This window comes from Chiloscyllium punctatum, chromosome 37, assembly GCF_047496795.1.
Source record: "Chiloscyllium punctatum isolate Juve2018m chromosome 37, sChiPun1.3, whole genome shotgun sequence".
Lineage (NCBI taxonomy): Eukaryota > Metazoa > Chordata > Chondrichthyes > Orectolobiformes > Hemiscylliidae > Chiloscyllium > Chiloscyllium punctatum.
In genome coordinates this window covers 52505990-52519847 of record NC_092775.1, presented here as the reverse complement: position 1 = coordinate 52519847, position 13858 = coordinate 52505990, and the positions used below count along the sequence as shown (strand labels likewise).

At 42.0% G+C, this 13858-nt stretch overlaps 1 protein-coding gene across 1 annotated transcript in view; it reads left to right on the top strand.

Moving 5' to 3' along the window:
* rtf2 (replication termination factor 2) overlaps positions 1 to 13858 on the top strand; it is a 157097-nt gene that overhangs the window by 98993 nt on the left and 44246 nt on the right. The gene's annotated exons all lie outside the window — the stretch shown is intronic.

The window sequence follows — 13858 nt, the reverse complement described above, 5'->3', positions numbered from 1 at the left end:
GCAAAACTGGTTTAAGGAGGACCCCAATGGGAGCATTAATTCTAGTAAAGGAAGAATGTCTTTTGAAGGTGCATTCTTTGATCCTGGAGAAGTTTTGGCACATGGCCAGTGGCAGGAACTTTGTGTGCTGCAGGGAATCAAGTCTGGAATTTGGGGAGAGAAAGGTTCGTTCATGGTGACAATGTAGATAGCAAATTGAGATAAAAGCCTATCTAGTTAACTGATGTCTTTTTAGCAAGGAAATCTGCTATTCTTGCTTGGCCCTGGGCTACATGTGATTCTAGACCTGCTGTAGTATGTTCTTCTAGCAAGGAATTCTAGAGCAAAAGGATGGGTGACAAATATTGGCCTTGACAATGATGGCTGCATCTATTGTAGGAATTGTGAAGAAGCCCATGTGACAGCTATGCCTTCAGGACCTGACTAACTTATGAGTAGTGTGACGCGGGGCAATGGATCTGAGGAAAGTGGCAGGAGGTTGAGAAGGGATATGAAGAAAAATTTTTTTATCCAGAGTGTGGTGAAATCTAGAGCTCACTGACTTTGTGTAAAGAGTGGTAGAGACAGAAGTACAGGGCATACCAGACTACGTGCCAAGTGCTGGAAAATGGGATTAGAATAGTTAGGTACTTGTTTTTGACGAGCGCAGACTTGGTGGGCTGAAGATTTTTTTGTGATGCAGGCATCTATGACTCTAGTGTGCTACTGAGCCAATTGGATAGTAACTTGCCCCTTATGTTCATTATGGATCTTTGCTAGTCTCTGTCCTTTTTTCAAGCAGTGTAATGAAAGGTAGTTTCGTACATTCCAATCAGAAAACTAGAGTGTATTCTAGAGGGATGCAGTGGTACAGCGGAGAATAATCCACACTAAGGCAATGGGAACTTAAGTTCAAATTCTGTCATGGCAGCTGCTGGAAATAAATGCAGTTTATAAAAGAAATCTGGAAAAGAAAGCCAATCTCTCTGGTGACTACAAAAATTATCCACTCAATTATCCACTCTGCCACCGTCATCTGCTCTGATGTTCTATTCCAGATTTATTGATTGAATTAAACTTCTACCACTGCCATGACTTCTGTGCCTCTGGATCACAATGCCACCATCAGCATATAGTGAAGAAAATAATCCCAGTTAGAGGTGCATCTGTTCATGAGTGACAGCGCTACAATCCTGTGGCAACTGACCTTGAGGAGTGTGGGAGAGCACTGGATATATCTGGAAATGAAGTGCCAGCTTGCCAGAGCCACATGCGTTCTCAACAGTATAAACAGCAGCTTATAGATGAAGGCAAATAATCACATAACAAATAGAGAGATCACAATTCTGTATCTTGTTTAAACAGCTACTGAAAGGAGCAGCATCTGTGAATATCCCCATTCTTAATGAAGGGTGGGATCCAGTGTAAATGAGAAAGATCAGGCTGAAAATGTTTATAACCAGCCAAAAATACAGAGTGATTCATCTTGCTCCCATCTGAGGTGTCTGCCATTTTGGAATCAATCTTCAGAGTAATCAGTGGGATGTGCATGTTTGTGACAAGCCAAGCAAGTGTTACTCATCTCCATTTATACTTGTTCTACGTGATTTGCTGAACTATATCGAAGTCAATCAACTCGCTGTTGATCTCGAGTTATATGTAAACCAAAAAAGGCAAGGATGGCAGATTTCTTTCTCTGAGTGACATTAGTGAAACAGATGGGCTTTTACAACCATGATAATCGCTATCATCGCTGCCATTGCTGAGACTAGCTTTTAATGCCATATTTATTAATTGAATTTGTTTCCACCAGCTGCCATGGTGCGATTTGTACTCTCATAGCCAGACCATTAGCCTGGGCCTCTGGATTACTAGTCCAGTGACACTAGCAAGCAGTGCAACCACCTTTTTCCCTGAGTATTCATTCAGTGCCTTGTCAAGAAATCACTGTGTTGGACTCTGCAAATGCTCTGAGTTGCTAACAGTATCTCAGTGTATTGTTGAAAACTTGAGTTTCTGAACTAGTGATGCAGGTGCAACATTGGCAGCTAACAAAGTGAAAAATTACCCCAACTATGTCTAATAACAAGTCCAGTCCAGCCAATAACCATCCTGCCACAAGCAATACTTGTACATCAGCAACTTGTTCACTGCTCACTTGGATTTCGTCAGGATTGTTCAGCTCCAGAACTCAATTCAACCTTAATCTGAACATAGGAGGAAGAGCCAAATTGCAGGAATGAGGTGAAAATTACTGTCCTTGGCATCAACACAGAATTTGACTGTTTGTGACAACTTGGTACAATTAAATTAGCGGCTGGTGAAAATTCTCCAGTCGCTGTAGAGTCACATCTCGCAAAAAGGAAATGCCCTGTAGTTGTTGGAAGCCATTAGTCACTGCAAGAGTTCCCAGGGTAGTAACTTTCTTCCATTGAAGTCCATAGAGCGTAAGACATAGAAGTAGGTCATTCAGCCCATGCAGTCTGCTGCCCTATTCAATGATACTATACTTGATCTGATAATCCTCAACTCCACTTGCCTGCCACGTAATCCTTGATTCCCCTGATGATTCGAAATCTGTGTCTCTCAGACTTGAATATATTTAATCACCCACCCTCTGTAACTATCTACGGGAAAGAATTCCACAGACACTCTGCCCTTGGTGGAAAAACATCCTTCTCATTTCTGTCTTAAATGGGTGACTCCTAACTGTGAGGTTAGGCTTCTGAACCTAGTCTCTCACAAAGGAAAACAACTTCTTTGCAAGTACGCTGCCAAGCCCCCTAAGAATCCTTGTGTTTCAACAAGATATCTCTCATTCTAATCTCCAAACGCCTCAACCTCTCCGCATAAAATCCCCCCCCATGCCCATGAGCGGCCGAGCGAACGTTTTTTTGGGCAGCCTCCAATGCCAGTATATCTTTCCCGTGGCATTGTGCCGGCGTGTGCTGTTAAGAGGGATTTGTTCTGTCCTGGCCCCCTCGTTGTAAATCTAATGCCAAGGTGTCTGCTCCATGGAAGGCAGAGCAAGTAGTTTTAGATCCTTTGTTTTCCAGACAAAGGGTGAGTGGGTGGAATCAGGCTCACACAGACTCCAGTTTTAGTTTAGCTTTTAGTTGTTGAAGTTGGGAGTTTTGGAGTTGAACCTGCTGGAATCAGCTCTCTGCTGCTGCAAAAAACTCAGTTCTCTGTGCTGCAATCAGTTTGTTGGGTTTTTCCTTTCTCCTGAACCGGAAGCTGACAGCAAGAGAGGGAATTTGCAGAATTTATATTTGCAAAGGGTGTGGTTATGGGCTGCTTCTATATTGGAACAATAGATGAGTAGTAGTTAAACAATGTATTATTTTTATTAGGTCTTTTAGTAGAGTTAAAGTTATGCAGATTCATTTTTAGTTTTGTATTTTAACTGTATGGAAGAATAAGGTTTGCTTTGCTTAAAGCCTAGTAGTGTGACCAATCAAATCACATCTGGAACACAGCGCCTTAGTTACCTGTAAATAAGATAAAGGTCAGAGTCAAGGCTATTCCTTGATATATTTTGAGGAGGTTTGGTCTGGTCCATAAACAGGTATTCTACTTTTAGATTAGATTAGATTACTTACAGTGTGGGAACAGGCCCTTCGGCCCAACAAGCCCACACCAACCCGCCAAAGCGCAACCCACCTAGACCCATTCCCCTAAATTTACCCCTTCACCTAATACTAAGAGCAATTTAGCATGGCCAATTCACCTAATCTGCATATTTTTGGACTGTGGGAAGAAACCAGAGCACCCGGAGGAAACCCACGCAGACACTGGGAGAATGTGCAAACTCCACACAGTCAATCGCCTGAGGTGGGAATTGTTAGAGGTTAACACTTTGAAAAGATTAGATTAGATTAGATTACTTACAGTAATACAAAAAGCCACCATTATCCCATCTCTGTCTTCTGCCAGTTAGCTAGTCTTCTATCCATAATATATACCCCATGCTGACTCAGCTTCGTTATATTGTGTGTTTGAACATACAGTATTGCATCCATTGTAATGGGAGTCTAACATTTTCCCAATGACAGGTGTTAAGCTAAGTAGCCTATAATTGATTTTTGTTTTTGTCTCACGTTTGAGTAAAGGTGTTATATTCCCAGATTTATACTCTACTACAAATTTTCCAGAGTCTAAGGATTTTTGGAAAATTGCTATCATATATCCACTAGCTCCTGTAGCTATTCTTTTAAAATCATCGAATGCAATCCATTCGGTCCAGGTGATTTATTGGCCTTTAGTCCCGTTCATTTCCATAGTATTTTTTCCTGAGCGATAGTTCTTTTTTAAATCTCCCTCATTTAGCTGTTGATTAATAATTATTTTTGGGATGCTATCTTTTCCTGTGAAGATGGATAAAAAATATTTGTTCAACTTCTCTGCCATTTCCTGGTTCCCAATTATTATTTTCCCAGCTTCATTCTCTAAGGGGTCTATGTTCAGAAGGCCATAAGACATAGGAGCAGAAATTAGGCCATTTGACCCATTGAGTCTGCTCCACCATTCAATCATGACTGATAAGTTTCTCAATCCCATTCTCCCACCTTCTCCAATAAACTTTGGCCCCTTGACAGTCAAGAACCTATCCATCTGTCTTAAAGATACTCAATGACCTGGCCTCTCCAGCCTTCTGTGGCAATAAATTCCATAGATTTACCACTCTCTGGCTGCAGAAGTGTCTCCTCATCTCCATTTAAAGGGTCTTCCCCTTAACGTAAGGCCATGCCTTCAAGTCTTAGTCTCTGTTGCAAGTGGAAAAGTCTTCCCAACGTTCACTCTGTCCAGGCTGTTCAGTATTCTGTAAGTTTTAATAGGCTTTTTGTTGGCTTTTAAAACATTCCCAATTCTCTTGTTTACCAGTAATATTTGCTACTTCTGTTTTTTCTTTCAATCTCATTCAGTCTTTAACCTCCTTTGTTAACCATTGTCAGTTTACCCGCTTCCTAGAATCCTCTTTCCTTGCTGAGGTACATCTTGGTTTTCACAAATTAGAACAATTTTCTTAAAGGTTTCTCATTCCTCCCAAGTGGATATGTTGCCACTGAGTGAACATGTTTGGTTCCGTTTGTAATCTTCAAATTAGGAAAAGGTCAACTGAAGTACACTGCCTGAAAGTGTGGGGGAAGGCAGATTGAATCTTTTAAAAGGGAATTACGTAAGTACTTCAAGGAAGAAATGCAGGTCTACAGCAAAAGGAGTGGTATGTTGAAAGTTGCCCATTTAGAATCATAGAGATGTACAGCATGGAAACACCCTTCGGTCCAACCCGTCCATGCCAACCAGATATCCCAACCAATCTAGTCCCACCTGCCAGCACCTGGCACATATCCCTCAAAACCCTTCCTATTCATATGCCATCCAAAAGCCTCTTAAATGTTGCAATTGTACCAGCCTCCATCATTTTCTCTGGCAGCTCATTCCATACACATTTCCCTCTGCGTGAAAAAGTTGCCCCTTAGGTCTCTTTTATATCTTTCCCCTCTCACCCTAAACCCTAAATTTAGTTCTGGAATCCCCGACCCCAGGGAAAAGACTTCGCCGATTTACTCTATCCATGCCCCTCATTTTGTAAACCTCTATAAGGTCACCCCTCAGCCTCCAATGCTCCAGGGAAAACAGCCCCAGCCTGTTCAGTCTCTCCCTGTAGCTCCAGATCCTTCAACCCTGACAACATCCTTGGAAATCTTTTCTGAACCCTTTCATGTTTCACAACATCTTTCCGATATGAAGGAGGCCAGAATTGCACGCAATATTCCAACAGTGGCCTCACCAATGTCCTGTACAGCCGCAACATGACCTCCCAACTCCTGTACTCAATACTCTGACCAATAAAGGAAAGCATACCACATGATGCCCTCACTACCCTATCTACCTGTGACACCACTTTCAAGGAGTTATGAACCTGCACTCCAAGGTCTCTTTGTTCAGCAACACTCCCTAGGACCTTACCATTAAGTGTCTAAGTCCTGCTAAGATTTGCTTTCCCAAAATGCAGCACCTCGCATTTATCTGAATTAAACTCCATCTGCCACTTCTCAGCCCATTGGCCCATCTGGTCAAGATCCTGTTGTAATCGGAGGTAATCCTCTTAGCTGTCCACTACACCTCCAATTTTGATGTCATCTGCAAACTTACTAACTGTACCTCTTATGCTCGTATCCAAATTATTTATGTAAATGGCAAAAAGTAGAGGACCCAGCGCCAATCCTTGTGGCACTCCACTGGTCACAGGCCTCCAGTCTGGAAAACAACCCTCCACCACCACCCTCTGTCTTCTACCTTTGAGCCAGTTATGTATCCAAATGGCTAGTTCTCCCTTGCTTCGCTTCAACAGAAGTACAATTAAGGAGGCTGTAATCTTGTTGAACATCAGATTCATTTTAACATGTGACCTAACAGAATAACTACCATGTGTGACATTTGTATCTGACCAAGCATTTGGAAAGTTCAGACTTTGCATTATGGAATAAAGCATTTCCTACTCAAATTTGAACAGTTTTAGTAAACTGGAAAATATGAGACAGTAAATTGTGTTTGACTGCACTTTGTCTTTGAACCGAAGAGAATAGCCTGTCAGTGAAAGGTTAGAAACAAAAAATAAACCTTTCATTGTACTATAACAGATGACTATCATCAAATCTCATGTTGAGAAGTTAAATATTAACTTAAATAAATGCAGATACAGCCAAGAATACATAGTGACGCAACCTGCTTTAAAGTAGCCAGAAAAGACATGTTAATATTTTGCATATAAATTACATCTTATTTGAAAGATGTGAGTCCTTCAGTAGAATTGAATAAACCAAAATGGAGAGGATAAGGTGCTGGTTAGGATGCTCAAATAAGCTTTTCTGTCTGAAACTGTTAAGTGATGAGAACTAACACAACTTTTTGGAGTAAGCAGTGTGACAATGAAAAAGTATTAAAAGAGTAACAGGGTAGGAAAATAATTTGGTGAGATTCCAGTTTTGGAATACAGAGCAAGCCCCACAGCAGTCTGTTTCCCCAGCATCCACACCTGTCATTCTATTGTAGTTAATTGTTGGGTTGTATTTTAGATGTTCCCTTGTATCCATCATTTGCTCCCAGTTGCAGACCACGAAAACTGTGTGTCCTTTTTGTTGAGGAGTGCAACCAATTTTTTTTCCAGTTGGTATTCTGTTTAATAATAAAATGACCCTTGTTTGGAACGTAGAACCACTGTTCCATACAGTAGCTGCTAAGCCATATAAATTCACCTCAGTTTACAGTAATTAACAAAAATAACATATCAGCTCAGAGGAATAACTTCAGAAGTATTTATTGCAGTGCAAGAATTATAAGTCCAATTATAGTACAGTAAGGTCACGCTATTTCACAGTAGTTTTTTTCATAAAGGTTTCAATTTATTTTCCTTTAAAGATGGACTTCCATTTTGGAATTTGATTTCTTATGAAAGTGGAAAATGATTGATCTTCATAACTAATTGTGTCCTTGTCTTTCTTAACTTCTCAACATCTGACATGGTTGATTATTGCCTTTTATGATTCCCGTAGAAATCATTAAAATTTAAAGCAAAATTCAAGCTTGCAGTTATTATGGAAAGGAGACAAAAACTAAAGTTGCAGACGTTTCGTCCCCTGTCTAGGTGACATCCTCAGTGCTTGGGAACCTCCTGTGACGCGCTTCTGTGATCTTTCCTCCGGCATTTGCAGTGGTTTGAATCTGCTGCTTCTGGTTGTCAGTTCCAGCTGTCCGTTGCAGTGGTCGGTATATTGGGTCCAGGTCGATGTGCTTATTGATTGAATCTGTGGATGAGTGCCATGCCTCTAGGAATTCCCTGGCTGTTCTCTGTTTGGCTTGTCCTATAATAGTAGATTCAATCAATAAGCACGTCGACCTGGACCCAATATACTGACCACTGCAACGGACAGCTGGAACTGACAACCGGAAGCGGCAGATTCAAACCACTACAAATGGCGGAGGGAAGATCACAGAAGCACTTCACAGGAGGCCCCCACGCACTGAGGGTTTCACCTAGACAGGGGACGAAACGTCTGCAACACAAATTCCCAGCTCGGCGAACACAACCACAACAACGAGCACCCGAGCTACAAACCTTCTCACAAACTTTGAACAAAAATTAAAGTTCCATGTTAAAGTCCTCTTCTGTTGCAAGCAGACTAAAAGCAGTATTCACCATACCCTAATTGAAAATATGTGGTATCCTGTTTTCGATCTGAAATCAGAAAATGTTGGGGGAAAAGAACGCAGTAGGTAAGGCAGTGTCTGTTTAAAGAGAGAAGCAGTTAACATTTCAGTTCTTTTGCCTTTCAAAGAGAGAGCTTCCATTGTTTGGATGTTATTGCTGTCGATTTCTCTTGTCACTGGCAGAGGTAAATTATTCCTTCTTTTTGATCTGTGTGCAGCTTTTGACATTCTTGATCAACCACCCTCTAGTGTCTCCCCAAGACAAGGTGGTGGTGCCAGCAAAGTAGGCAACTTTCAGGCTGCTGGGCCAGTCTACTCCATTTGTCTTTGTTCTTTTTCTTTTCCTGTTTCTTCTTCATCTTCTTCATATTGAGTGGTGTTGCAGGCTTGAAGGGCCAAATGGCTTACCAATGCACCTGATTTCTATTTTTCCTGTTGGTGGCAATGGAGAAGGTAACATCATGGAAGAGGGCGGCCGGAGTGGGACTCTTGCTGAGGCGGAGACCTGGCCTGGCACTGGAGCCAGCAACTCCAGGTTGTGATAGGCCTGAAGCAAGGGTAATAGGTGAGGCTGAAGTGGTGGCTGAAATGGTGGGAGTGTGGTATGGCCAGAGTGGAGACTTCAGGTGACCACAACATACTTGTAAAATTAGCTATGGTTTTCCTTTATTTTGCCTGCCATTATTCTTTTATGTTCCTTTTTACTCTACTAATTTTCTTTTTTAAGTTTCCATTTATACCTTCTGTACTCATTTAGACCTTCTGCTGTTTAGAGCCTCAGTATTTGCATAAGCCTCTCTTACTCTTTATCCAATTCTATATTCCCATGACAACACGGGTTCACAGGATTTGTTGCATCCATCATTTATCTTTATTGGAACATGTTGGCCTTATCCTTTCCCAGTTTCATTCTTGAATGCTTTCGCAGACTTATGTAGACATACCTGCTCCCAGTCCACTGTGGCGAAATCATAGTTCATCTTATTAAAATCAGTTTTCCCCCCGTTTAGAACTTTTATTTGAGGCTCAATCTTGTCCTTCTCTGTAATAATCTTGGCTCTAATGGAATTATCATCCATGTCTGCAAGATCTTCCCCTCGTGATACCTCAACTACTTGCCCAACTTCAGTACCTAAAATTAAGTCCAGGATCGCGCTCTTGCATGATGGTCTACACACTGGCTTAAAAAAGCTCTCCTTGATACATTTTAACAATGTTGATCCCTTCAAACCTTTCATAATGCTGGGGGAGTTGAAATTCCCTACTATCACTACCATATTACTTTTACACTTCTCTGAGCTTTATCTACATACCTTCCCTCTTATTTCTTTCAGACTGTTAGGGGCGCTACAGTAAAACTTCCAACAATGTGATAATTCTGTTTTGGTAAGTATGTAAGTTAGCTCATTGAGCTTGAAAGTTTGTTTTCTGACGTTTCATCACCATACTAGGTAACATCATCAGTGAGAGTCTCCAGTGAAGCGCAGGTAGTATGTCCTGCCTCTCTATTTATAGGTCTTGGTTTCTTAAAGTGGGTGATGTTATTTCAGGTTCTTTTTTCAAGTGAAGGTAGGATCTCAATTGATGTGTTTATCGATGGAGTTCTGTTAGGATGCCATGCCTCGAAGAATTCTCATGCGTGTCCTTGTTTCGCCTGTCCCAGGATGTATGTTGTCCCAGTCAAAGTGGTGTCCTCCTTTGTCTCTATGTATAGAAACTAGTCGTAGTGGGTCGTGTCTTTTGATGGCCAGTTGGTGTTCATTTATCCTGGTGGCAAGTTTTCTGCTAGTTTGTCTGATGTAGTGTTTTTTATTACAGTTCTTGCATGGCATCTTGTAGAATCATAGAGCCATAGAGGTGTACAGCATGGAAACAGACCCTTCGGTCCAACCCATCCATGCCTACCAGATATCCCAACCCAATCTAGTCCCACCTGCCAGCACATATCCCTCAAAACCCTTCCTATTCATATAACCCATCCAAATGTCTCTTAATTGTTGCAATTGTACCAGCCTCCACCACTTCCTCTGGCAGCTCATTCCATACATGTACCACCCTCTAGGTGAAAAAGTTGCCCCTTAGGTCTCTTTTATATCTTTCCCCTCTCACCCTAAACCTATGTCCTCTAGTTCTGGACTCCCCCACCCCATGGAAATCACTTTGCCGATTTACCCTATCCTTGCCCCTCATGATTGTGTAAACCTCTATAAGGTCACCCCTCAGCCTCTGACGCTCCAGGGAAAACAGCCCCAGCCTGTTCAACCTCTCCCTGTAGCTCAAATCCTCCAACCCTGGCAACATCTTAGTAAATCTTTTCTGAACCCTTTCAAGTTTCACAACATTTTGCCGATAGGAATGAGACCAGAATTGCACGCAATATTCCAACAGTGGCCTGACCAATGTCCTGTACAGCCGCAACATGACCTCCCAACTCCTGTACTCAATACTCTGACCAATAAAGGAAAGCATACCAAACACCACCTTCACCATCCTATCTACCTGCAACTCCACTTTCAAGGAGTTATGAACCTGCACTCCAAGGTCTCTTTGTTCAGCAACACTCCCTAGGACCTTACCATTTAATGTATAAGTGCTGCTAAGATTTGCTTTCCCAAAATGATGCACCTGGTATTTTTCTGAATTAAACTCCATCTGCCACATCTCAGCCCATTTTGCTGGTGGAGTCTAATGGATCTTTTAGTTTCATTAGTTGCTGTTTAAGTGTGTTGTAGGTTTTTGGATTAGGTTAGAAGATTAGAATCCCTACAGTGTGGAAACAGGCCATTTGGCCCAACATGTCCACACCGATCCTCTGAAGTGTAACCCACCCAGACCCATTCCCATACATTTACCCCTGACTAAGGCACCAAACACTATGGGCAATTTAGTATGGCCAATTCACCTCACCTGTACATCTTTGGACGGTGGGAAGAAACCAGAGCACCCAGAGGAAACCTACGTAGACATGGGGAGAATGTGCAAACTCCACACGGACAGTCGCCTGAGGTGGGAATCGAATCCGGGTCCCTGGCGCTGTGAGGCAGCAGTGCTAACCGCTGAACTACCATGATGCCAAGGGGTCTGAGTAGTCATTTCTGATATATCTTTGATGTAGGGTAATGTGGCTATAGTTCTTGATTGCATTGTGTCTGCTTGTTTGGGTTTGTTTCTGAGGAATTAGCGGATTGTGTTTATTGGGTACCGATTTTCTTGAAAATGTCATACAGATGTTTTCTTCTTTTTGTAGTTCTTGGGTACTGTAGTGTGGTGTAGCTTATTAAAATAATGTCTTGATGCAGCTCTGTTTGTAAGTGTTGGGATGATTGCTTCTGAAGTTAAGTATTTGATATGTGTTTGTTGTCGTTCTGTGGACGCTGGTTTGAAGGTCTCCGTTAACTGTACATTCAACTGTTTTGTCTAGGAATGGGAATCTGTTCTCCTCCTCTTTGTGAATTTTATGCCTGTCAGGATATTGTTGATGGTGTTGTATGTTTCCTCTAACTTGTTTTGTTCTGTCATGACGAAAATGTCATCTACGTAGCTGACCCAAAGTTTGGGTTGGATAGATGGGAGGGCAGCTTGTTCAAATCTCTGCATTACTGCCTCCACTATGAGCCCTGATATTGGTGATCCCATGGGTGTTCTGCTAACTTGTTTGTAGGTTTTCTATTGAATGTGAAGTGGGTGGTGAGGCACAGGTGCACTAGCTTGAGGATGTTGTCTTTGCTGATGAAGTTGGTGAAGTTTGTGGTTTGTGGTCCTAGTAGTGAGGCAAGTGTTTCTTCGACTGAGTGGCTTGCTTTCACACTGTCGGGATTCTATCTTGTCCGGCTGAACCTTCTTTTTAGACCCCATCCCCCCCTCACAAGTTAGTTTAAACCCACCCAGCAGTGCTAACAAACATCCCTGCAAGAATGCTGGTCCCATTCTGGTTCAGGTGCTGCAACCAACCCTCCTTGCACAGATCTTACTGCCCCTAAAAGCGGTCCCAGTGTCTCAGAAATTATTCATCTCAATATGCCTCCTATTTCTATACTCAGTAGAAGTAATCCCAAGATTACGACCATTTGGATTCTGTCCTTTTATCTTCTTTCCAGTTCTGTACTTGCTTGCAGGACTTTCTATCTTGTTCATAAAGTGATTCTGAAATGCACTTGTCTTAAGTGATAAACATTATAAAGGACTAAACCAAGATGGAATTCGATTCTAAAACAAAATATTCGTAATTTATTATAGCAGAACGTGATTTTCTTGGCTGTAAAACATTGCAAGTTTAGAAAGTAACATAATGTAGAACATTATTTTCACTCATTGTGTCATTATAACTTGTCTGCCAGACCTTTTTTTGAAGTTTGTGTCGTAAAATAGTGCCCCACTGAACCATAAACACATTACAGTGAGTAAGCAGCCATTCAGATGCTGCTGCTGCTGAATGAAACCAGTGGCCTGTAGCCTTGCAGGTGACAGAATTTCGGGCACAGAGCCGGGTATTTTTTAAAAATAGTTGGAGGTTTCTGCCTCAACCACGAGACTAGGCAGTGAATTTCAGGCACCCACCACCCTCTGATTGAGTATGTATTTTCTTCATCTCCCTCCTAACAATCACTGTAGACGATATTTGTGAGTTGGGTTTGGGTGGGGTTGGTGGAGATGGAAGTCCAGCAACACATGGGGCATAAAGGGAGTCCAGCAAGGAAGGAAGAAGGCTGTCTACCAGAGGGAGAGAGAACATGATTGAGGGAAAGAGAATGTGATTGGAAGTGCAGGAAGGAGAGAGATGGCAAGGGAACTAGTGAGAGTATGCAGCAAGGGAGCAGAAAAGACAACATATAGGGGGTCAGTGAAGAGCACATGTTAGACATTTGGTGGGGAGAAGAGAGAGCTGAGGGGAGGGAATGGGGCATGAAGGAGCAGAGAGTGGAAGAAGAGAGGTCAAATGGTAAATGGGAGAAAAGAGTTCATGCATAAGGTGAAAGAGATCGTCATCATAAGGGGGCGGGGATAGCATGTGAGCACATTAGGGGAAGGTGCACGGAGATCAAATCTGCGCACCAATTGGAAGAGGGTGCATGTGAAAGAGACTTGGGGGAGAGGGGGAAGGTGAGAGTATGTGTGGGAGAGAGGAGAATCCCATGGTGGCCTTTCACATCTGGGTTAGCTTTGATCAGGGAAGTTGAATCATGATACAATGGAAACCTAATGTGGCTGTTGACCTTTTGATATCACTTTCTGTTCCATATTAAAAATGCAGAAAACTCACCTAGAATCTCCAAGATTGGACCATTCTGAAACAGTGATGTAAAAGTTCTACAGGTGTCTGCGAGTTTCCAATTCTGTCTGTGTTTAAATACGTATCCACTGGCGATTTGATATTGTATAGTCCAAAGCAAGAAGTCACATGATTTGAGGCAGACAGTTTAACTGCTTCTATGTGTCCAATTCTTAAACGTATTGGCTGAAAGTTCATGTAAAATTGAAGATGTCACAGGTATCAGGAAATCGGAGTTAGAGTAAGTACAGGATTGACTTTGTTGTTGCGGCTTATCAATGTTTTTTTTGTAAATCATGATAATTCTAATTAGGCACATTTTATCCTGGTGAAGCACTTGGAATACTTATGCCGAAGTTGGGTCTCCTTGTACTTGTAACTAAATATCTTTTTCCA